Source organism: Mustela erminea, chromosome 21 (genome assembly GCF_009829155.1).
Source record: "Mustela erminea isolate mMusErm1 chromosome 21, mMusErm1.Pri, whole genome shotgun sequence".
NCBI lineage: Eukaryota > Metazoa > Chordata > Mammalia > Carnivora > Mustelidae > Mustela > Mustela erminea.
The window spans coordinates 19051186-19074680 of record NC_045634.1 but is presented as its reverse complement, the minus strand read 5'-3'; positions in this window follow the sequence as shown (position 1 = coordinate 19074680).

The following is a 23495-nucleotide window of genomic DNA, read 5'->3' as shown; positions in this document are numbered from 1 at the left end:
TCTGGGGCCAAAGAGAAGGAATCACATCTAGGTATAAAGTTCTGACTGCACCTGTAACTTATATGATGACTGAGCAGGCTCACCCTTTCTTTCCTTCTTTCTCTCCTTCGTTTCTTTCTTTCTTTCTTCCTTTCTTTCTTTCTTTGGGACTTAACTCAAAGTGGGGCTCGAACTTATAAGATCAAGAGTCACATGCTCTACTGACTGAGCCAGCCAGGCCTCCCTGGTTCTTACTTTATTCAACCTTGTCCTTAATTTGCCCCAATTTTCCCTCTTTTTGTGTCATCTACATAATCTCTCCTTGGTGCCTTGGTTTATTTTTCTGTACATTGTTCGTTCTTTCTCCTCCTGTTTCTCTTCTGCTGTTATCTTCCTCCTCTCTTTCATGTACAACTGTGCTTCTCCTACAGCATATTGGGATATATCGTGGCTTTTACCCTAGCGGTGTGGAACGCACTTCTATATAACACCACTTCTCAAATATTCATTAACATGGAAAGTTGCTCTTTGTCGGTATTTATAATTTCCACTGTAAAATCCAACTGGGTTTACTGCGGTGTCATTTAGATGTTTCACTCTCCGCGACATTACTTAAGGGAGTGCTGTTCTCTTGTAATTATGTAGATATTTAGATCCTATTTTGTTCATGTGTGTTGTAAATGATGAAAGAGTTAATAGCTGTAAGCTGACAAACTAGCTGTTTTCTTTCACAATAACACTTATGTTTGTAGTGGTGATTTCTTTTTATATTTTAGATTTTTTTTTAATAGCTTTGTACCAAAAGTAAGTTGAGCAAGAAAATTAATGTAACAGGGATACTAAAAAATTACTCATTGTTACAAAGCGTGCAGCATGCAAAATAAAACATCGTCCTTTGGATGCTGTAATACCTTTAAATATTTTAACTATAAAAGACAAAGTAGAAGATTGTGAAATCTGGGTGCTGATTCACATTATGAGCTCTGAAGGCAGAACTCCACCCTCTTCGTGGGGCAGAGCTACAATGCCTCCTGCACCTTCAAGGTACACAATCACTGTGTTTTATTTTGATTTTTGCTATGGAATTCCCTACTATATTGATTTATTGAACTATTTTTATAGTTATGTTTATTTGGTGTTTAAATATTCTTCAATATCTACTTTATCTTATTTATTTTATGATGATATATCAAAGCAGTCACATAAGATGGTATTCAAGATTCCTCTGGAAGGAGGCTCCAAAATCAGGGGAACCTGCATTCAGAATTATGATTTAGCCACTTACAAGTGAGTTGGCTTAACCTCTCTCCAGCTCAGTTTCCTTATCTACATAATGGGTATAATAAAAGTCACCTTACATGATGGTGGTTAAGAAAGGAAGAAAATAGTGTAACTATTCTAGCTCAATGCTTGGCATATAAATGACATCCTATAAATTATAATGCTTTTACTTATTTTTGGCTGGAAAATCAATGGACTGCTGATGTTGGACTTATTTCTGGAACCCTTTTTTTTCCTGATTAATAATCTATATGTTAATCTATTGGCCAAGACCACACTGTCTTGATTATTGCAGGTTTGTGCAAAGTTTTAGAATCGAAAAGTCCACTGGCTCTTCCTATTCAAGATTGTTTTGGCTATTTAGGGTCCCTTTCATTTCCATATGAATTTTAGGATGTGGTTGTCAACTCCTACTTTAGTATTTTTTAAAAGATTTACAAAAAAATTCAGTTCTGTCTGCCAGGTGTCAATCTTTAGTGAGATATAAATACTGCCAAAGTCAAACATACATTTTTCTTTTCTAACTTGATTCACTGAGGAATGATGATAAGACCTCTGGGTGATGAACTAATTCACGAAAGATTGACTGATCATCTAGTTGTGCATTTTACTCAAATTCTACTCCTTCAGTTCTAGTATGAAAGGTCATTCGGTATCCTCCTCACTCTAGCCAATGTTACATTTTCCTCAGTTCTTTATTCCATTTAGCATTTGAAATCAAATTTGGAGATGTGCAAACATTAACCTAGAGAAAATGACAATGGAGTTTTTATTAATTGTTTTCATATACAAAAATTTATACAGTACATATTTTAAGATTTTATTTTTTTTTTATTTGACAGAGATTGAGGTGAGAGAGAGAGTACTAGCAAGGTGGAAGTTCAGAGGGAGAAACAGACTTCCCACTGAGGGAACCCAATGCTGGGCTTGATCCAAAGACCCCAGAATCATGACCTGAGCTGCAGGTAGATGGTTAACTCACTGAACCACCTTGCACCCCTATACTATATTTTGTACAAAAATTTATTATTCAACAATTTTTCTTATATCCTTAGTACTTTCTTATAATTTTCTATTTTTTAAAAATGATCCCGAGGAGTTTTAGGGGACTTTGAAGAAATGTATAAAGAGGTCAAGCTAGCATAGATTTTTACAGTTACTCATTGTTAATGACTTTCATGGTTGAGTTAACTGAATTTGATTCACCCTCATCTACCATCTCAGAAATGCTTCACTGATCTTAGAATTGACATATATTTCCTACATTATTATGTCCTTGATGTATTCAGCATATAGTGGACATTAAAACAATTACGGAGGAATGCATTGCCAACCAATATTCAGAATTCATGATCTATTTCAACTTTTTAAAAGAAAGTTATTAAAATGTTTCTAATGTTCTCACCTGACCTTAATTACTGACAGTTTCATTTTGTTTACTACTTTCGTTGTTGCAGACTGCTTTTCATTTTGATTACCCTAGGGTATCAGTCATTTCCAATACATTACACTGGGACTGTGTGTCTTTGATACATACATAGCTTCTTGATACTATGGCAGGTGATTTTTTTCCCCCCAGAATAGTTTGGGTTTCCATTACCATGAAGATTACTTTTCTTAATTAAAGCGGGTAGGTTTATAAATTAGAGCCGAAAGCATTTGGCTCTTCCATGAAACTCTGTTCTGCCATTCATTACTTGAAGTGTTCTCTCTCACATTCACACTACCATTAACCAGAGGGCAAAAATGCTTCTGACTTAGACAGGCTATATTTAGACAGTTAATTCTATGAAATGTAATAGGTTACTCACTATTCCCTCAATGTTTGCTGAATAAAAATGATGGGTAATAGACACAAAGTATAAAAATGGCGGTTATCCATCATGAAGAATATATTTCCAAGTGAGCCTATGGTTTTCATGGTAGTAGATAATGTTTATGTTATTTTTAGTATTTATGTATTTATAGTATATTTATGTATATATAGTATAGTATATATGTATTTATAGTAGATAGTGTTTATGTTATTTAAGTTTAATTTTAAGGAATAAGATAATTTTATATTTTTATACAATTCATTGAATTGATGTTAATTGAGAAAAAATCAATAAAATGTGATAGGATTTTAGAAAAATGAAGGTTTTTAGAGACATCTAGGGGCGCCTGGGTGGCTCAGTCGGTTGAGCCTTTGGGTTGAGTCATGTACCTGGGGTGCTGGGACTGAGCCCGACATATCAAGCCCCATGTCAGGCTTCTTGCTTGGCAGGGAGCCTGCTTCTCTCTCTCCCTCTGCCTGCTGCTCCCCCTGCTTGTGCTTGTGCTCCCTCTCTCTCTGTAAAATAAATAAGTAAAATATGTAAAAAAGAAAAAGACATCTAGTTCATGGTACCAATACCTAGATTCATTTCTTCCTCTAGACTCACAATTGAAGTCATTAATCAATATCTGTACTTCCCTTGGGAACCTGAACTTCTTCTGAACAAAACCTGTAGAGGGCTCTATTCGTAGCTCAGAGTTGTCACTTGAGATCACAAATATTGGCCACAATTTATCGTATTCCAATCCTTTTTTATAGATGAAGAAACTGAGTAAAAGAAGTAAATTGATTTGTTTAAGTTCATAAACAGTTATTACCAAAGCTAAAACAAGAACTCAAGTTGCCTTTTTACCACTACAGAATTCTTTGTATCTCCCCAAACTGACCTCCACTCCATTCCTTCCTCTGTATTTACTCTATTGCCAATCACACTAACGCAGACACACTTGCAAAGTCAGACACACACACACACACACACACACACACACACACAGGGCTAAGGTGAATAACAATTTAAACTTTAAACAATTGTGAAAGTTTCCTAATATTTAATATGAGACACATTTAAGGTTTGCACAACACTATTGGATGATTGCAGTTTCTGGAAAAATGATCAAATTCAATAATGTATTCCCCAAAAGAGAATTTTTTTGTACTTCAGTTTATACTGCACCCTATATAATTACTAAACATCACATCAAACAATTGTTAAGCATCACCTGTATTATAAATATTTCACCTCCAATTATGTATTTCCAGATTTTTGTGCTTGATTAGTCTCCCATCACGACATAATTGACAGATTTCTACAAATGTTATATACATATATATGTGTGTCATCTTGAAATAAAAGAATAATAGTCTTAAATTTCATTTTTATTTTTAATTTATGACTAACATACAATAACATTTGCCCCTTTAAAGTATATAATTTAATGCTTCTTACTATGTTTATAAAGTTTTCTTACTACCACCATCACCTAATTCCAAAACATTTCCATAACTCCCAAAAGAAAAGCAGTATGCATTGTTGTCATTCTCCACTCGCCCTTTGCCCCAGCCTCTGCTAACTACTAGTCTACTTTCAATTTTGATATATTTACCTATTCTGTAGGTTTTATATACATGGAATCATATACAGTGTGGCCTTTTGTATCCAGCTTCTTTAAATTAGCATCATGCTTGTGCTATCTCTTACAATTTCCTTTTTTAGTTTTATGATTTATTATTTTCATAATTTTTACTTTTTATCATTTAAAAGAAAATATTTTACACAATAATATATGCTTTTATATTTAGTTATCTCACATTATAGATGTTATGGTTTTATCCATATAGTGTGTGATATTAAGAAAAAAGTAGAAAACTAAATGAAAAATAGAAAAAAGAGACATAGAAAAAAATTCAAATGTTTATTTGTTCTCCGTAATGAAGGCTATTTATGAACATATATATTATTATATGTCAATATGTATAAAAGAATATAGTAATCTATAGCTATAATAGATATAAAATATATAGAGAATACTATGTGTGCAGGTATATATACATATATATATATATATATATATACACACACAAATACATATTACATAGAAGAGTTTTCTTTTAACTAATTGAATTAGATTAGGGTATCAAGTCACTTCTTATCAAAAGATAGTCTCAGTTTCTATAATTTTTTTCCATAGAATTGTAAAAAGGCATTAAATAAGCTATATATTTGGAGGATTGGTTACTAGTCATAGTAATAAATTTGAACTTTGAGAAAATAACCTAGGGTTAGAGCAGTATATGTCTTTAAAGGTTTATTCAGGGATAATTCTAATACGTACTTAAGTAAAGATCTAAAGTTAGCAATGCTAATAATCCCTCATCTTTTCATAAAACGAAACATAAGTTTTATGCTCAAATTTGTATCTCAACATGAAGAAATAATTTCATATTAAAGAATAGAATCAATCTAAATTAAATTGCTCTCTATTTGAAAATGTTTATTGAACTATGGCCATGACATTACAAGACTATCTTAAAATCGAATCAATAAATGAAATCTTTGTATGCAAATAAGTCACAAAATAACATTTGCTTATACAACAAAAACATTATTACAAGAGTGCTGTGCAGTCCTGTATTTTAGGCTCATTGATTTGGCTCCCTGCTCACTCTCATATACACATCTGCTGACATAAGATTTATCACCCATTTTTTAATTAAATTGTTGAAGCATGATGGAGAAGTCATGATTGCGAGAATAATGACTGCATTTTATTCTCTTATTTGGCTAATTTTAGGATAGTTTTCAAACTTTTTTGGAGCTTAAATTCTAATCGAAACTTATTAAAGATGGTAAAAACATTAATATCTTCTGGTAATAATTCCAGAAGTATACTTTATATAATAGCATTTTTCATAGCTCCTCCCTCTGTTACAGCTAGGTAGGCTTTCAACTAATTTACTACTCATAAATTATAGAACCTTGAAGCTGTAGTAAAATCAGTGGTCATAGTGTTGTCAAAAGGTTTGTATCTGCCTCCAAAAGGAATTGGATAATTGTTCTATTTTAAAATATTTTTAGGGGCACTTGGGTGGCTCAGTGGATTAAGCCTCTGCCTTCGGTTCAGGTTATGATCTCAGAGTCCTGGGATCGAGCCCTGCATCGGGCTCTCTGCTCAGCGGGGAGCCTGCTTCCTCCTCTCTCTCTGCCTGCCTCTCTGCCTGCTTGTGATCTCTCTCTGTCAAATAAATAAATAAAATCTTTAAAAACAATAAAATAAAATGAAATAAAATAAAATATTTTTATACATAAAAATTCTCTAATTCATGGACTGAGTAGTCTGTTCAATAGGAAGCAAGAGTCTTGGCATGTGGTTATGGCCTCTTTAACCTTTAATCTATCTAGATGGAGAAACTGGAGGTACATATGGATGAAACAATTGGGAGACGCTGCTCACTGGTGGCTTTTAAAAACTGCCACATCCTGGATGTTGTTCCTGCAGCCCCCTTGCCTACAGTATACCTAACTGGAGTCAGATAGGCTCCAAAATTGTATCTTTCCAATATACCTCTTCGTCCTGCTTTTCCTTTCATTGCCTCATTTTTCTGGTGTTGCATGCTATCTTCTTTGATCACATTTTAGATTAATTTAAATTCAACCATTACTCCCTTTTTTGTAAATTCAACCAGTACTCCCTTTTGCAAGATATTATGGAAACACTGAGGGAGAGAGAAAAAAAATAAGGCATGGTCTTTGCTAGTAAGGATTCTTTTATATATTTTTTAAAGATTTTATTTATTTATTTGACAGAGAGAGATCACAAGTAGGCAGAGAGGCAGGCAGAGAGAGAGAGGAGGAAGCAGGCTCCCTGCTGAGCAGAGAGCCCGACGTGGGACTCGATCCCAGGACCCTGAGATCATGACCTGAGCCGAAGGCAGCAGCTTAATCCACTGTGCTACCCAGGCACCCAACTAGTAAGGATTCTTGATTTTGTAAGTAGATAGACATGTTTAACTATCTTTAACATTATGAAGACTGAGATTAATGTTAAACTGGATTTTGTTTCCAGCTGTACCATTTAATGACATTATGACCTTGAATAAGATATTAAATTTCCGAAAGCCTTCATCTCCTCATTGGTAAAGGAGACAATTTATACAAACCATTTGGTCCAGTGCCTCTCACAGTTATAAAAAAATGTTGTCCTTCCTTAGATATTTGTTATTTAAACACCAACTTGCATTTCTACAAAATAAAGAGTCAAATAGGATGCCATGAAACATCCCCTACTCTATATTGTAGGAAACCTCTGCATTATATGAGAGCAAAAAAAGTTTTTATTGTTTATGGAAATAAACAAATGATAGAGGAGATTCATGAGTTTCTCCCTCCATAATTTTTCTCATTCATTCATATTTCTCTTTACCTATCTGATTCCAGCCTGCAACCTGTTATTGCCTCTACCCACAAGATATTTCTCAAAAATGCTACCGTTTATCCATCAAAAATATAGTAAGATTTTTCTATGTGCTAGGCTTGGGAGATTCAGAAATAAGTAAGTCAAAAATTCCCAGCCACATAGAGTTGTTGAGAGAGGGGAAAAAAATAAAAGTAAACCACTGCTTACAATAAAAATGATGAAAGTGATTGCCAAAGCAGAATGTGCAACAAGGGCTAGGTGCAGTTATTCAGGACCTGATCACAGAGGCATAAGGGGCAGTGGGAACGAAATAGGGAAGAAAGAAATCCTTTACAAGGATGTGTTATCTAATTGGCCCCAAATATTGGAGACTGGCCCATCGTCTCCTGGGACCTTCTGAGGCACTTCATGAAACATGTCTCAGAATTGATGTCCCTGGGGCGCCTGGGTGGCTCAGTGGGTTAAGCCTCTGCCTTGGGCTCAGGTCATGATCCCAGGATCCTGGGATCGAGCCCCGCATTAGGCTCTCTGCTCAGCGGGGAGCCTATGTCCTCCTCTCTCTCTGCCTGCTTCTCTGCCTACTTGCAATCTCTGTCAAATAAATAAATAAATAATTTTAAAAAGAAAAAGAATTGATGTCCCTTTTTGGCCACTGACACCTTTTTCTCGTTGGTCCCCTTCCCCATTGGTCAAGGCTAATCCAGACTTTTAATTCCCTTGCACTTTCAAGTTGTGCGTGTTTGAGTGACTAGCAGGTCCCACAGGTAACCCACACCCACACAGGGGCTGGAAGTATGAGAAGTAGTTTCTAACATTCCAACCGACCTAACCTCTGATTCCTTCCTTTAAAGCCACAAGGAGAGTAATTTGTGCTTGAGTAATTGTGACTGCATGTGTCTTCCCTATTTCTTTCATTTTTTTTTTTCAAGTAGATAGGGATATCAATAAACCTAATGAAGGACTCATTTTTTGATACCCAAACCTATGGTTTAGTCTATGGTAGAAGTCTTTTCACTATCATTCTATCAGGAGTGTACATGGGGTTTTCCAGAATTTATATGATGCATGATCTCACAATGGATTAAATGTAGAAACTGTGAGTATATGGCTGTCTTCTATTGAGAGCCAGACATGAAGAAGATTGGCAAAAATGTAAAACGGTATCACTCTTTTCACTAATGCTTTAAAAAATTAAAAAAAAATGTTTTTCATATTAATAAACAATGGGCTTACTATTATTTTTAAATAAGTCATTTAAATTTTTTTCCTCAATTTTACTTTATAATATGCCAAACACTGATATATATGTATATATATAGCCCACATAAACAAAAGTTCTTAGGATCCTCAATAATTTTCAAGAGTATAAAGGGTTCTGACTTCAAAGAGTTTGAGAACTGCTACAACATATCAATAAATGTTCCATTTTTTGGACAAAGAACTCAGAGTTCAAGGGCAGACTAGAAGATTTTGTGAGGACTTCTTGGAGAAACACAAATTTGTACTGAGTCTTAAATGATACTGGAGGATTTGAACACTGTAGAAAGGAAAGGAGCCAAAGAGTCAGCAAGCCAATAAGAACAAAGACACAGATGCCAATCACAGAGTGGTTTGGGGGTACAGAAATTGGATCCGTTTGGCCCTAATGAGAAAGCAAGTAGTAGCAAAGTACTTAGAAAAGAAAAGTAAGGAAGACAAAGGCTGGAACCAAGGACTAGGGGAGTTCAAATTTAATCATATTGGCTTTAGGGAGCCAGTGAAGGCTTTTAAGCAGGAGGGTGACATAAATTTAACTCTGCCTGGGGGAAATTCGTCTTGCTAGGGGATTAGATTCCATAAAGAGGGAAACTAGTAGGAATGTTATCATAGGAGTCCATGTATAAAATGACAAGGACCAGTGCTAGATGGCTTCAGGGCTTGATGCCTGAGTCATGGGGGAAGAATGGGGTAGGACCATGGGAAATAGAGCACTCAGCAGGAATAAGAAAGAAAGATAAAATAAGGATTAAGATAAAACATTGCCACTTAACATTCAAGAGGCTTCTAGGTCATAACTACTAATCAATATTTGGTATAGTTCAACTGTGAAGTTTCTTTTTCGTCATATTAGAATTTTTAGTTGTGTGAATTCATAAGCAAAGAATACAGAAGTTAAAATTTAATTTAAATAACTGATAAATTTTCTATTTTCTTTTTCTAATTAAGTTTTGAATTCCAGTGGAGCTGACATACGGTGTAATATTAGTTTTAGGTGTACAATACAGTGATTCAACAACTCCATACATCCCCTGGTGCTCATCATGATAAGTACCCTCCTTAATCCCCGTCACAAATTTCACCCATTCCCCCCACCCCGGAGCTCTCCATTTTCAATCATGCCAGGTCACTAAAAGTTTACTATAATTTGCACATTGATATACACTATTGGTCTGTTTCACTTAACGATAAAGAAAATACAGTCCCTATTGATTTAATATTGTGGATTCATGGGGTGGCACAGTTAGTTGGGTGTGGGACTCCTGTGGGCTCAGGTCATGATCTCAGGGTCCTGAGATCAAGCCTTGGGTTGGGCGGGTTTGTGCTGAGCAGGGAGCCTCCTTAAAACTTACTCTGTCCTTCTCTCTTACCCTTATAATTCTACTCTCCTACCCTTCGGTCCTACCCTCTTTCTCTCTCTCAAATAAATAAATAAATAGATCTTTTGAAAAATTGCTGATTCACACATTATTAACCCTTTTCTGTATGAAGCATGAACTCCTGAAGCTTGCTTTATTCTCAGTCAGATATTCATTGATACATAATTTTAATGAGTAAATGATTTTTTAGCAATGAAGTCAATGTTGATTAAACATCATTAACTAATAAATTGAGGTACTAATTTTAGAGCTTCCTGGTTTTAGCCCAGAGAAATATCCTTTGACATATTTCTTAATAACTAACCTAATCCCTGGAATAAAATGCAGGAAACCAATAGAACTTATCATAATTCTGCCAATATAACTTAATTACTGATAATTCCAGCTTAAAACTTTAATATTACTAGGATAAAAAGCCATACTTAGCTCAGCATTTGTGATTTTTTAAAAGAATTTTATTTATTTATTTGTTTATTCATTCATTAATTCAGCATGCTCAGCAGAGGGAGGGGCAGAGAGAGAGGGAGAAACAGGATCTCAAGCAGACCCCGCCCTGAGTGGGGAGCTTGACATAGAGCCAGACACAGTGCTTTATCTCATGACCCTGAGATCATGACCCGAGCCAAAGGCAGCCAATTAACCAACAGAGACACCCAGACATCCTGCATTTGTGATTTTTTTTTAAAAAGAAAACGATATATCATTTCTTTCCTTAAAAATTTTCCTTAAAAATGAAAAGATTAAAATGAACATTTATCCAGTGAAATACAATTGTTAGCATATGAATAAGCATAAAAGTTGCCTGATTTGGTGATTTTAGGAAATAAATTAGGAAGAAAGTTCTCCACTTGGAGATTCAGTCCATATTTTACTCATTGATTTTAAAAGTTCAATTCGACTTTTTATATATTCAAAAGAACGGAAAATTGAAAGGGAGTAAAACATAACTTGGTCATTGCATTTAACAAATTACAGTATTTTTTAAAAGATTGTATTTATTTATTTGTCAGAGAGAGAAGAGAGTGAGCATAAATAAGCTGGGTGAGCATCAGGGAGAGAGAGAAGCAGGCTCCCTGCCAAGCAAGGAGGCCAATACGGAACCAGATCACAGGACCCTGGGTTCATGACCTGAGCGGAAAGCAGACACTTAACCAACTGAGTCACCCAGGTGTCCCAAATTACAACATTTTAAAACCCTGAGAACCCAAACAAAGATAACACTGTTAAGTATTCTTCAACAAACTCACATATCTCCAAGCTTAAAAAACATTTGGCATAATAAGGATAGTAAAACTATCTCTTCATCTCACCTGGCTTCATAGTTTCCTTTCCAATATTTTTCTTGGTCTGTAGAACATTTCTTTAATTATTTTAGAATCTCAGAGATACTTTCTACACATTCCTGGGACCCTCTTGGATTCTTTTCTCTTTCTAAAATCTTGCTACAGATCGCTTGAATTAAATAGTTTCCATGATTTGTTCATATCCCTACCTTGCTTCTACACCATTTCATTAAGATAAGTTTAATTGTCTTAGTGGGTCTAGAAAATTCTGAAAGTATCCTGCCTAAAAAGAGCCAGACTTGGGACTTTGATTACAGAACATCTGATATATAAGCATCTAAAAAAATAATGCCTTCTCCCTTGCTCCCCACGGTAGGCCGTAAGTTACTAACCAGTCCTTTGAAATGGTATTTCTTGGTGCTAACATATGTTCCACTGGCCTTTTCAGATACATGGAACATGCTGAAAAAATAAGTGGAAAGGCTGTTTGAGTTAATCTTACATTAAACATGATGAAATCGTATGCTGAGGGTTGTTTCTGAAAACATCCCAAACATAGGTCCTAAATGTAATTGTGCAAGTACATATTCTTGAGTACATTAATTCATTTGGTAAATCTTTTACTAGACTATTCCTTAATTCTGCATTTTAAATCTGAATTTATATTGATTTTGATAGAAATTCTAGGCAGAAAATATCATATGTGATTAATTTTTAGAAATGCTACTAAGTTCTATGAATAAAAGAAAATGTTTTAATTAATTCCATGGGAAGTGGCATTAGGCTGAATTTTAGCAAAAAATTTTTTTAAAGATTTATTAATTTATTTGACAGAGAGAGAGGGAACACAAACTGGGGAAATGAGAGAGCTAGAAGCAGGCTCCATGCCCAGCAGGAAGCCCGATGCGGTGCTTGATCCCTGTACCCTGGGATCATGACCCGAGCTGAAGGCAGATGCCCAATGACTGAGCCATCCAGGTGCCCCAACGTTTAGCAATAGTTACAAAAATAATCTAATCCCTGTTTTTTATGCAGACACAATACTTCAAGAGTTCAGTTATTTATTAAGATACAGTTCTAAAATAATTGAGTGTAATTTATCATAATATGCAAAATCACTTTTATTCTGGAATATTTCTAGGAAACACACTCATTATAGAAAACTTATTTTAAACAGTCAATTGTTTGAAAAATACTAAAATTATTTAGATGTACTAACAAATGAATATATTTTTGAAATGAGAAAAGGCAGTTAGGATTAAGCATTAGTACCTAATGTTTCCAACTATTGGTTTTTCAGCTGTGTTTCTTGGAGCTCTAGGGGTTTTCCCTTTACACTTTCCTCTGTCTATTCCATATGGGCATCCATGTAATAGTTACGGGTTAAAAAAGTTTTTATGCTCCTGCATTACATCATATACCGTACTAGGATGTGAGTGAGTCACATCCTTGCTCCCAGGTTCTGTTTGCCATGCAGCATCTTGGGGGACATTGATATGTCACTAATGGACCCATCCCTCCATGGAAACATGCTAAGTATCTATGTTTGTTTCTTAGAAAAGGACTCTGCCCCTCATTTCTTTCTTGTCCTTACTCCTGTATTTACCCTAGTGTCTGTTAGAGGAGAAGAATTCATGCCTGGAGTCAGTAAAATATTGACTGAGTACCTATACTCACAATGGGAGTTAATCTATAGCGTTTACAATGCGTCAAGTTCTCTTCTAGACGTTTTGTGTATCTTCTCTTCTTTCATTTCTTTTTCTTTTTCCCTTCTTTTCCTTCATTTCTTTTTCCCTTCTTTCATTTCAATTCTTTTCATTCTATGATAAAGAAACTGAGGAGCAGAGTGGTGATGTAATCTGCCTCCAGACACATAGTTAAGAGGTAGAAAGTCCAGCCCCAAAGCCCAGGATCCCAACACCCTTCTTTGTGTAGTGCTGATGGAGGGAGCACACCCTGGGGTAGGAAATACAGAGATAAATAAAGCTCTGAGCACTTATTATTCAAGGGTAGGGAAGTGAACATATGTTCAATGTGGTAGTAAAATCACACTAGCAAATATTAAGAATTCATACATTCTGAACTTTGTAATAATTTCCTTATATCTATTAGTTAATTTAATCCTCACAAGAGTCCTATGGTTTTTTTGATTAGGAAATTAAAATAATCTTGCCCAAGATGTAGAAAGAACAAACCAGCTTCTGAGCTGATCTGGCTCTAAGAGGCCTTGGTATTCTTCTGCTGAATATAAAAGAATTCTGCAGAAGACCAACATCGGACAAGGCCACTCTGTGACCATGACAGAGCAAGACAAAAATGCGTCCCTTCTATAATCTTGTCAGGAACAAGAGCGCGGTATAAACTACAAGAAAGACCAAACACCCACCTCTCTCAGCTAATATAAGTGTTCCTTTTTTGATCCATTTTATATTTAGTTTTCCTTTATTCCTTTTACCTTCTAGACAAAAATTAAGATAACCTACCATGGAATTTCTCCTGCTCTGACAGCTCTAAATCCAGAATAGAACCACACTTCCTTGAATCCTCCCCAAAAGATTAAAAACAAATCTAAGTGCTGTCACACTTCCCTTCTAATAATTTATTACTTAGATTCCCTGAAACTCCTCATGGAATAGGTTTGAGCACTTGGAATGAGCCAATAAACACAACGCACTTTGACTTCGTTGTGTTGTTTAGATGGAGGATAGTAACAGAAACAGAGATTCTACAAAGGGTTAACTGAGCATCTCGCTGTTGGATGATGGAGACTTTAGACTCGATAGTATTGTACACATTGGAGGGCTTGAAATCTCTATTTACGTCAAAATGTCACTCTGGCCACAAATGGGAGGTAAGTTCTACTCTGAACTGAGCTCTGATTAATATTCATTGTGATTCTTCTGCGCTGGGTTTGTTTTTTTTTCTCAGGAGTAAGTTCTTTTGGGAGTTTTTGGTTAAATGATCAGATTCATATTATATTCTTGGTGAATTTCTTTTCTGTCTTGTGGCGTCTACTTCTATGGCCTGCTGGTTTTGTCTATACAAAGAATAGTCTATGAGGAAGGTCTGGACATAGACCTGATAAGTCCATCCTTGGGCCATGGTTGAAGAAGGGAGAATTCGGAAGGCGTCCTCAGACTGATGTTTTTTGGGTACGTGTTGCTTTAGGCCAGCATTTCAAAACCTTGTAAGGGGTCCTCCCCAGTTTTGTGAGAAATGATTTGTTTACTTTCATGTGCCCATTGTCAGTTTTGTCTGGCCCCTGATCAGTGCCAAGTTCCTCCAGCGCCAACCATACTGACCACTAGAGCTCTCATGCACTCTTCTCAATCTGAAGCTTCACCTCTTTCAGACCAAAGCCCCGTTTCCTTTATGTTTTCTAAATATAATGTATATTTATTTTCTGCTGGTAGTACTTTGCAGAGGTAAATTGGAATTGCAGTGACTACTATGGGCAATGTTTGATTTTAGTAAGATGATCTTTCAGTAGCTCCCTTAGAACTAAAGGAGAAGAAACACACATGAGAAGATTGTCTTGTGTACAGAAGAGAGATAATTTTCTTTCATGTTGAAGACTCCTTTCCGGTTCATTTCTATGCTTCAGGGTTCCAAAATCTCTGGCTTTTTAATTGTATGGCTTGATAAAATTGCCAAGGACTTTCTCTTGTCTGTGTATATATGTCAAAATGGGTTTTGCTGCATCTAAACTTTGTCCTCTCTCTTGTAGATAGGACATCATTAGCTCTTTATAGTGACAATTTAATATTTGTCTGAGGTTGGCTTCTTTTCACTTCTACTTTTTCTATTTCTGCCTCTCCCTCCCCTTTTCTGATTCTGGGAAACTTTAGAGTAAGAGATTACAAAAATCACTCTGTTGGTATGTGTGTACTCTGGGAATATTTAGCGGAGACAAACTGAAAATTGTTTTATTTTTAAAGTAATAAAGACATCATTGTTACATTTATTTTAAAAATTGTGGTGGCTGAAGAGTACATTAACTTAATAACCTCCATTACTATAATTATGAGGTTTTAAAAAAAGACCTTAGTTCCCATATGAGAGAATTTTTGGCATTATTTAAGGAGTGTAGGATTTAGTTTACCAAAAAAAGAACATCAGCACAACATTTATATTTATACAAGACCAGGGTTAAATGTCACACGGTTTAAATTCACTAAACTGATTTCATGAGTTAAGTAAATGATTGATGTTTTCATGACTTTTCAAAAAAATTGAGAAATATAAAAATATATAATAATTGAAAATATAAAAACATATATACTTAAATAATAAAATGATAATAATAGATGTCTTTTTAAAAGTTTGATTTTAGAGGGGGTACGTGGGTGGCTCAGTGGGTTAGGTGTCTGACTCTTGGTTTTAGCTCAGGTCCTGATCTCAGGGTGGTGAGATTGAGCTCTGCATTGAGGCTCTGGGCCAAGCGGGGAAACTCCCTGAGATTCTCTCTCTCCCTCTCCTTCTCCTTCTGCCCCTCCCCCTGCTTGCACACATACTCTGTCTCTCTTTCTCTAAAATAAATAAATAAATCTTTAAAAAGGTTATACAAGTTTAATTTATAAAATTCTTACAGTGTTTCCCATCATGAAGACTTAACATAATAACTAAGATTATATTCCTGGTTTTTAACTAATTTTAAGAACTTAAGACTATTCAGGGCAGTAGCAAGTACTATAATAGCTACTGTAGTTATTTAAATTAATTAAACTTATATAAATTAAATATTCAATTCCTCAGTGGCATTAACCATGGTTCAAGTGTCCAATAGTCATATATGGCCAGTGGTTACCCTATTGGACAGCACAGATATAGAAATTTTCCATAATCACAGAGTTCTATTGATAGCACTGCTTTAGATATATGATTAAGCTAACTAGTAAAGAATCTTCGGGTGTCTGGATAATTTTTAAGAAATGGAAAAAAAAAACAAACACTGATCATTAAAAGGATTCTGCACCATATACCAATGGCAGGGATTTTTCCACAACACCAAACAATTTTCGACACTAGGTAGATGTCCTATAATTTAGGACATTATAATCTATCAGCAGATAGTATCAGATCCCATGGATTAAGGGCTCAGTCCTACAAGACTGCTTCTGTTTCCCCACCACCCTACCAACCCCAGTTACATGGCCAGGTTAACATCACCTGGGCTTCTGAACAGCTGGCCCTAGATTGGAGGTTTCAACAATCCCCTCCTTAGGTTTGATTAATTTGCTCGAGTGGCTCACAAAAGTCAGAGAGACATTTTACTTACTAGATTACCAGTTTATTATAAAAAAATATATAACTCAAGAACAGCTGGTTGGAAAAGATGCATAAGGTATTGTATAAGAAAAGGAACATGGAACTTCCATGCCCTTTCCAATTATGCCATTTGCCCAGAATCTCCATGTGTTCACCAACCCAGAAGCTCTCTGAACCCAGTCCTTTGGGTTTTTATGGAGGTCTTATAACATAGGCATGATTGATTCAGCATCTAGCCCCTCTCCCTTCCTGGGAGAGAAGGGGTGGGACTGGAAGTTCCAACCCACTAGTCACTTGGTTAGTTCCCCTGGCAACCAGCCCCCACCCTTAGGTAGAGTCCAAAAGTCACATAACTGACATAATAAAAGACATCTTTATCACTCACATCACAGGAAATGTCAAGGGTTTTAAGGAGTTCTGTGCCATCTGCTATGATCCTCTGTTTTAATTGTTAAATTTTACGTATGAGTGAGATCATGCTTTCTCTGATTGAGTTATTTCACTTAGTATAATACCCTCTAGTTCCATCCACATCGTTGCAAATGTCAAGATTTCAACTTTTTGATGGCTGAGTAATATTCCATTGTGTATATATACCACATCTTCTTTATCCATTCTTTTGTCAATAGACATCTGGGCTCTTAGGGGAAGAGAGGGAAAAGTAAAACAAGATGAAATCAGAGAGGGAGACAAACTGTAAGGGACTCTTAATCATAGGAAACAAACTGAGGGTTGCTGGAGGGAGGGGGTTGGGGGATAGGGTAACTGATGATGGACACTGAAGAGGACATGTGATGTAATGAATCATTGCTCTACCTCCAAAACTAATAATACACTATATGTTAATTGAATTTAAATTAAAAATAAAGTTGTACTAAAGATCTAAAATATGAAGTCATAAAAAAAATAGGTGGATAGAACTAGTTTATATTTATTGTGATTATATATATACTGTGGGATTTATCTTGTGTTTTCTATTTACTGGTTTTATTTTTTATCTTTTGTTTTTAATTCCCTACTCCCTTTTGTTTTATGCACCTGGGTGGACAGATAAGGTACTCTCTATTTCTTCCTTATGCTTCTGTTTTTTTAGAAGGAATAGAGTATACAACTCTTCTTACAACAGTTAGCTTTAAATACATAATATGTATCCTTAATTATTTTTTCAAACACAATGTAAAATTATGCAACAGCATTATCTCTTCAAAAGGCAAAAAAGTTCATTGTCAACCACTCTCTGAATATTCCCACTCTTGCTGCTAAAAGGAAAAAAAAAAAAAAAAAAAAGGAGCACTGTGCCAGAAATGGGGATGAAGACCAGATATACATTTCTTATTATAAATCACAATATCATAATCACTAAACATAATTTAACATTTTGTAGAATATTTATAGATGGGCAAAATACACAAATGCATCTGAATTATATATATATTAACCCTTGTAAGTAGATATACAATAAGACACTAGCACTCATGAAGAGAAGATAGCAAATAGTTCTTGTTTTCTATCTTCTGTTTTTCTCTTGTGTCTGAAGAAAAAAGTGGTTACTTTGGTTAAATATGGTAATTAATATAAATGTCTGAGTATTCCAGGCACTCTGACTACAAAGATATATACATATTTATATGAAATAATGCATGTAATTTTCTGTCCATTAAGTTATTACAGTTTATTAATATGGTATATTATGATATATACCTATTTTATTTAATATATTAATAGGTTATATTTTAAAAGTACAGTCAAAAGCCTTAATTTACAGATTTATTCATTTTTATCTGTGAATGCCTAAAACATGTATGGTAAGGTGTGTTAATAAATCTTTTACTACAATATTGTTTCAAGAATGATATACAGAAGGCCTAAAATTATAATTTTAATCTCTTTCTATAAAATCACCATGTTATTTTATGACTAGATTAGCACTTCATTTTTGTCACAAAAAGATGCTTTTTGTATCCTCTCAAATAACTTTTGGAAAGATTACTTATATTTGAAAGAAAAGTTAAGTTCTTAGTAGTCATTACTATTTATTGCAGTGTTTTGACACAATTACCTGTAAATATTTGTCTTTAGATACTGATGACTTATGTGACTTTCAATAAGCAACTTTCAAACAAATATATATGGAAGCAAAGAGAAAATATTGGTTACTGCTGGATAGGAATTGGAAATCACAACAGAGATGATATTTAAGTTGTGCACTGAAGAATGAGCAAGAACTTGAAGTACCTTTGTAGACAAGGTCATTCCAGAAAGATACAACAGTGATAGGGGCAGGAATGTGCAGAATGTGGTCTTCAAAATGCTTTGATAACATCCCTCTATAAGAATTTAGAAGACTAAGGCAGGTGGCTGAGTGGGTTAAAGCCTCTGCCTTTGGCCCAGGTCATGGTCTCAGGGTCCTGGGATCAAGCCTCACATAGGGCTCTCTGCTCAGCAGGGAGCCTGCTTCCCTCCTCTCTCTCTGCCTGCCTCTACCTACTTTCTCTGTCTGTCAAATAAACAAATAAAATCTTAAAAAAGAAGAATTTAGAAGACTAGATATCCCTTTGTGCATTTTAAAATAAACATATAAAAAGTTTTCATTATAAGCTTAAAAACTTGTGAAGATTACAATTGCCATCAAGTTATAAATATTGACATTAATAACAGTAAACAAAACTGTCACAGGATTCTTATAAATATTTCCAAAGAATGGAAATTATAGCAATCATTATCCATTAAAAAACAAACTCACAAACAAGAAGAAACTCTTCTTTTTAACAAATGGATATTTTATATTATCTTTTTATCCTCCTGAACTTGTAATTCCATTATGCTGCCTCCAAGGGATTTGAAAATTTTACTTTTTAAAAAATCATTCTTATTTATTCAGATTTTAATTTTTTAAGTAATCTCTGTACCCAACATGGGCCTCGAACTCACAACTCCAAGATTAAGAGTCACCTACTCTTCTGACTAAGCCAGCCAGGTGTCCCTAAAATTTTACTTTTTTAAATGGAACTTTTTATTAAAAAGTAAATTTTGTATTAAAATATAACATATAAACATAAATCACAAAATTATGGCTCAATAAATTTGCAGAAAGATATGATAACCACTAATCAGAACAAGAAATAGATCATAGACTTTTTCTAGTAGTCCAGAGCCCTCTTGGGCCCTCTGCCAGTATCCTGACTTTTCACCCGAGATACTTAATACACTAACCAACTTACTGGTCAGATAATATATAGAAATAGAACTCTGACTTGTAACCTGCAGCATGTGCAGGAAACCAACACTTTATCTATAATAACCACCCCCACCTGCCCGCAAGCCAGCCTGGACTGCAGGAGGTCAGATTGCTGTCTCTAGTCAATTCAGGAGTCCAAACAATAACTTCTTTAACAGTTGGCCCCAAATAGCCAGCACTTGATTAAAAAACTGACATCAACCTACTTTTTGTCCCCGTTTCCAACTTAGAACCAACTCTAGAAAGCCAAATATACAGCCCTAACCCATAGGAGATGCCCTCCTATTTAGTCCATCTACAGCTTCCTTCAAGCCAATCATCTGCAAGGGGGTGGGGGAATACCTGAGGCCTTGCCTTTTTTCTATTAAACTTTCCTACTCTTCTGCTTGCCTTTGAGTCTGTCAAAACTGAAGTGGGAGGGGCTTAATTGCTTGCTACAGCAAGCTTTGAAAAAACAGCTTCTGCCTGTTCTCATCTGGTAGGTCTTTGCTTTTTTGCACATTACATTAGTCTTATGTCTGGATCCTTCTATTGTAAAATGCATTCATGTTATGTATAGATGTCATTAGTTCATTTTTATTGATATATAGTATGACTGCATCACAAGTCAATTATCTGTTTAACTGTTAACAGATGTTTAGTCTCTTGCAAACTTTGGGCTGTTATGAATTAAGCGGCTACATACATTTATATATGCCATTTGGTGAATATATGTCTATTTGGAAATGCTGGGTCATAGCAAGTAGGTGCTATTTAACTTCAGTAAATATTGCCACTTTTACAATGTGGTTGAACAAATTTAACCTCCTACTGGCAGTGTAAGCAGTTAGAATTTTATCCTAAGATAGTTTTTTTATGCTTCAGAGCCTTCTCTGCAAAAAAGAGCTGTATGAATTGAAATTTGATTTAAACAAACTTCTGACCACGAGGCTATATTAAAATTTATCATTTGCACTGAGTTACTATTAGTTATTAGGTGCAGCCAATTGATCAAAATAACAGATATTATGAATTTGAGAAAATAGTAGTAAACATGAAAAATGCAAAGGTGTATTGAGAAAAACATTATTTATAGAAATAATTAAGGTTTTAAAAAATTCATGTAAGTATTTGTGGATAAATATTAATTATTGCTAGAATTAGATAATATTCAGCATCATTTTCTTCTTTTTTTTTTTAAGATTTTTAAAATTTATTTGACAGAGTGAGAAATCCCAAGTAGGCAGAGAGGCAGGCAGAGAGAATGGGGGGAAGCAGGCTCCCTGCTGAGCCTAGAGCCAGATGGGGGGCTTGATCCCAGGACTCTGGGATCATGACCTGAGCCGAAGGCAGAGGTTTATCCCACTGAACCACCCAGGTGCCCCAGCATCACTTTATTCTTATTTTAAATTTATGTTTATATTAAGTATTAAAGAACTATTATCACAATAAGGCGACAGGAATAGGGGTCTGTTACCACAGTATCAGTCAATTGTATGAACTCCTTTTGAGTACTGGGCCAAAAATTACATAGTGTTCTATTCCCGAAACAATTTTTAAATCTATAGCTGACAACTGGAGCATGTCTTCTTTCAGTACTGTTGAAAGCAAAAAATGGGGATAGAGGGAGAAATCTCCCTCTTTAGCTAAGATAAAAGGCAATTTTCCTAGCAAAGTTGGGCAAGAAGAAACAGTAGGAGTTAACCTGCACCTTGGGCACTTCTTCAAAGTCCATCAGTTTTAGTAAAGAACACAGGATTGTTGAGATTTGGGAAATGAATTCTTTTAAAACCATTTGTCTATGTAGTCCTTGGTATAAAGTCGTTTGAAGGCTGCTATGTTAAATCAAGTGTCAAGACTTTAACCTGGCTCCAAGCCACTATTCAGAGTTTGGACCTCCTTTGGAACATAGGATGAGCTACTGAAAGCCTGTGGACTAAAGACAGTGACATGCGCAGTGTTGTACTTTAGGGAATAAACAGAAAATGGCTGGATTCATTCATTCATTCATTCATTCATTCATTCATTCAACAAGTGCACTATTCTGTGTAGTATGGACTCAAAGAAGACAAAGTCTCTGCCTTCATGGCATTTACATTCAATTGAGGGGAAAGACAGATAAGTGAATACATGAATGCATACTATCAGTTAATGATAGATAGTATAAAAATTGTAAAACGGAGATTATTCTAGACAGTGTAGATGAAAGAAAGCCCTGTCTAACCGAGCCTACATCCTAATCCTAAATAAGTGAATCAAAAGCATAATTTCAGGTAATGATGAGTGCTATAAAAGAATTTAAGGGTGTGGGTGTGTGTGTGTGTGTGTGTGTGTAGGTTAAGAAGTTTAGTTTTTAGAAAGGATTGTCTGAGAGACAGAGACAAGATTGATACAGGCAGCCTGGGTCCCGAGGACAAAGAGGGTCCAGCAGGACCAGCCAAGAGGGTCCTTGCTAAGCATAGCAGGATAGGGATCAAATGTGAGCCAGTGGGAAGTGTAGCAGAGTTTAGTGAAGACATGTAGAGAGTGCAGGTACAGACAGTGTCCAGGAGACTTGGAAAGCAAAAGAGAGAGAGTCTCTTCTTTGTTTGGGTCTAGGGTTTTTACTGATGATTGTGGTCTGGTGCAAATATTCTCTCAGGCATCTAGAAGTAGTCTAAACAAGGACAGGGTCCAGATGTCCATCATAAGTTACTGATTCCCTGGAGCCAGGAGGTCTTGGTGTTGAGATGTCTAGTGCGAGTGGTCTAGAATATACACATGATGGCCTTGGCTGGTCATTCCTACCCAGTCATTCCTGAGGTGCTATCTGTTGTGCTAGGAGACTCTAAAGAAATCATGAACTCCTTGTCTTTTATAAGGAGGACATACATTAAGGGGTGTGTGTGTGTGTGTGTGTGTGTGTGTGGAGCGGTGCAGCTCCTAGCAAAGACAAGGAGGAGGAAAAGGAGTTAAAACCCGGTTCTTTGCTTTGTTTTGTTTTTTAATGGGTTCCCCTCAGTTTCCCTATCTCAAGATGACATTTTAGGAACTCTGAGCCTCTACGTGGATAAAGTGATAATGTTTGTCATGGGAACATCTACGTCTGTGAGAAGGATGAAGGGACAACAGTGTGAAGGACAGAGATGGAGTGTGCTTAACATACTTAAGGGAAAGTGAAGAGCCCGGCTGGAGCAGAGTGTGAAAACAGAAGTAGGCAATCAGGTTGGAAAGGCGACCAGGCACCAAATAATGTAGGGTCCTGAGGGCATGGAAAGAACTACTTTTTATGTTGAGGACAGAGAAAACACTTTGCACTGATTTATGTATTAAAAGGCTCACTCTGGCTAATTTCCCAATAGAAAGCAAGAAGACAGGATTAAAAAGTCTTGGTTTAGGCTGGTAGAGGAGGACGGTAAGATTAAAAGCAAGGGGAAATTGGATGAATAATGATGTCCGATATCTTTCTAATGAATGCTAGAGTTACAAAATGAGAAGAAGAAAACAAATTCTTAAGACACTGTGGAGGCAGAGTAAGTTGGAAACCGAATACAACGGCAGTGTGGTTGGAGAGAGAATGGGCAGCTTGGAGGCTCTAAAAATTGGTCATTGGGAGGATGG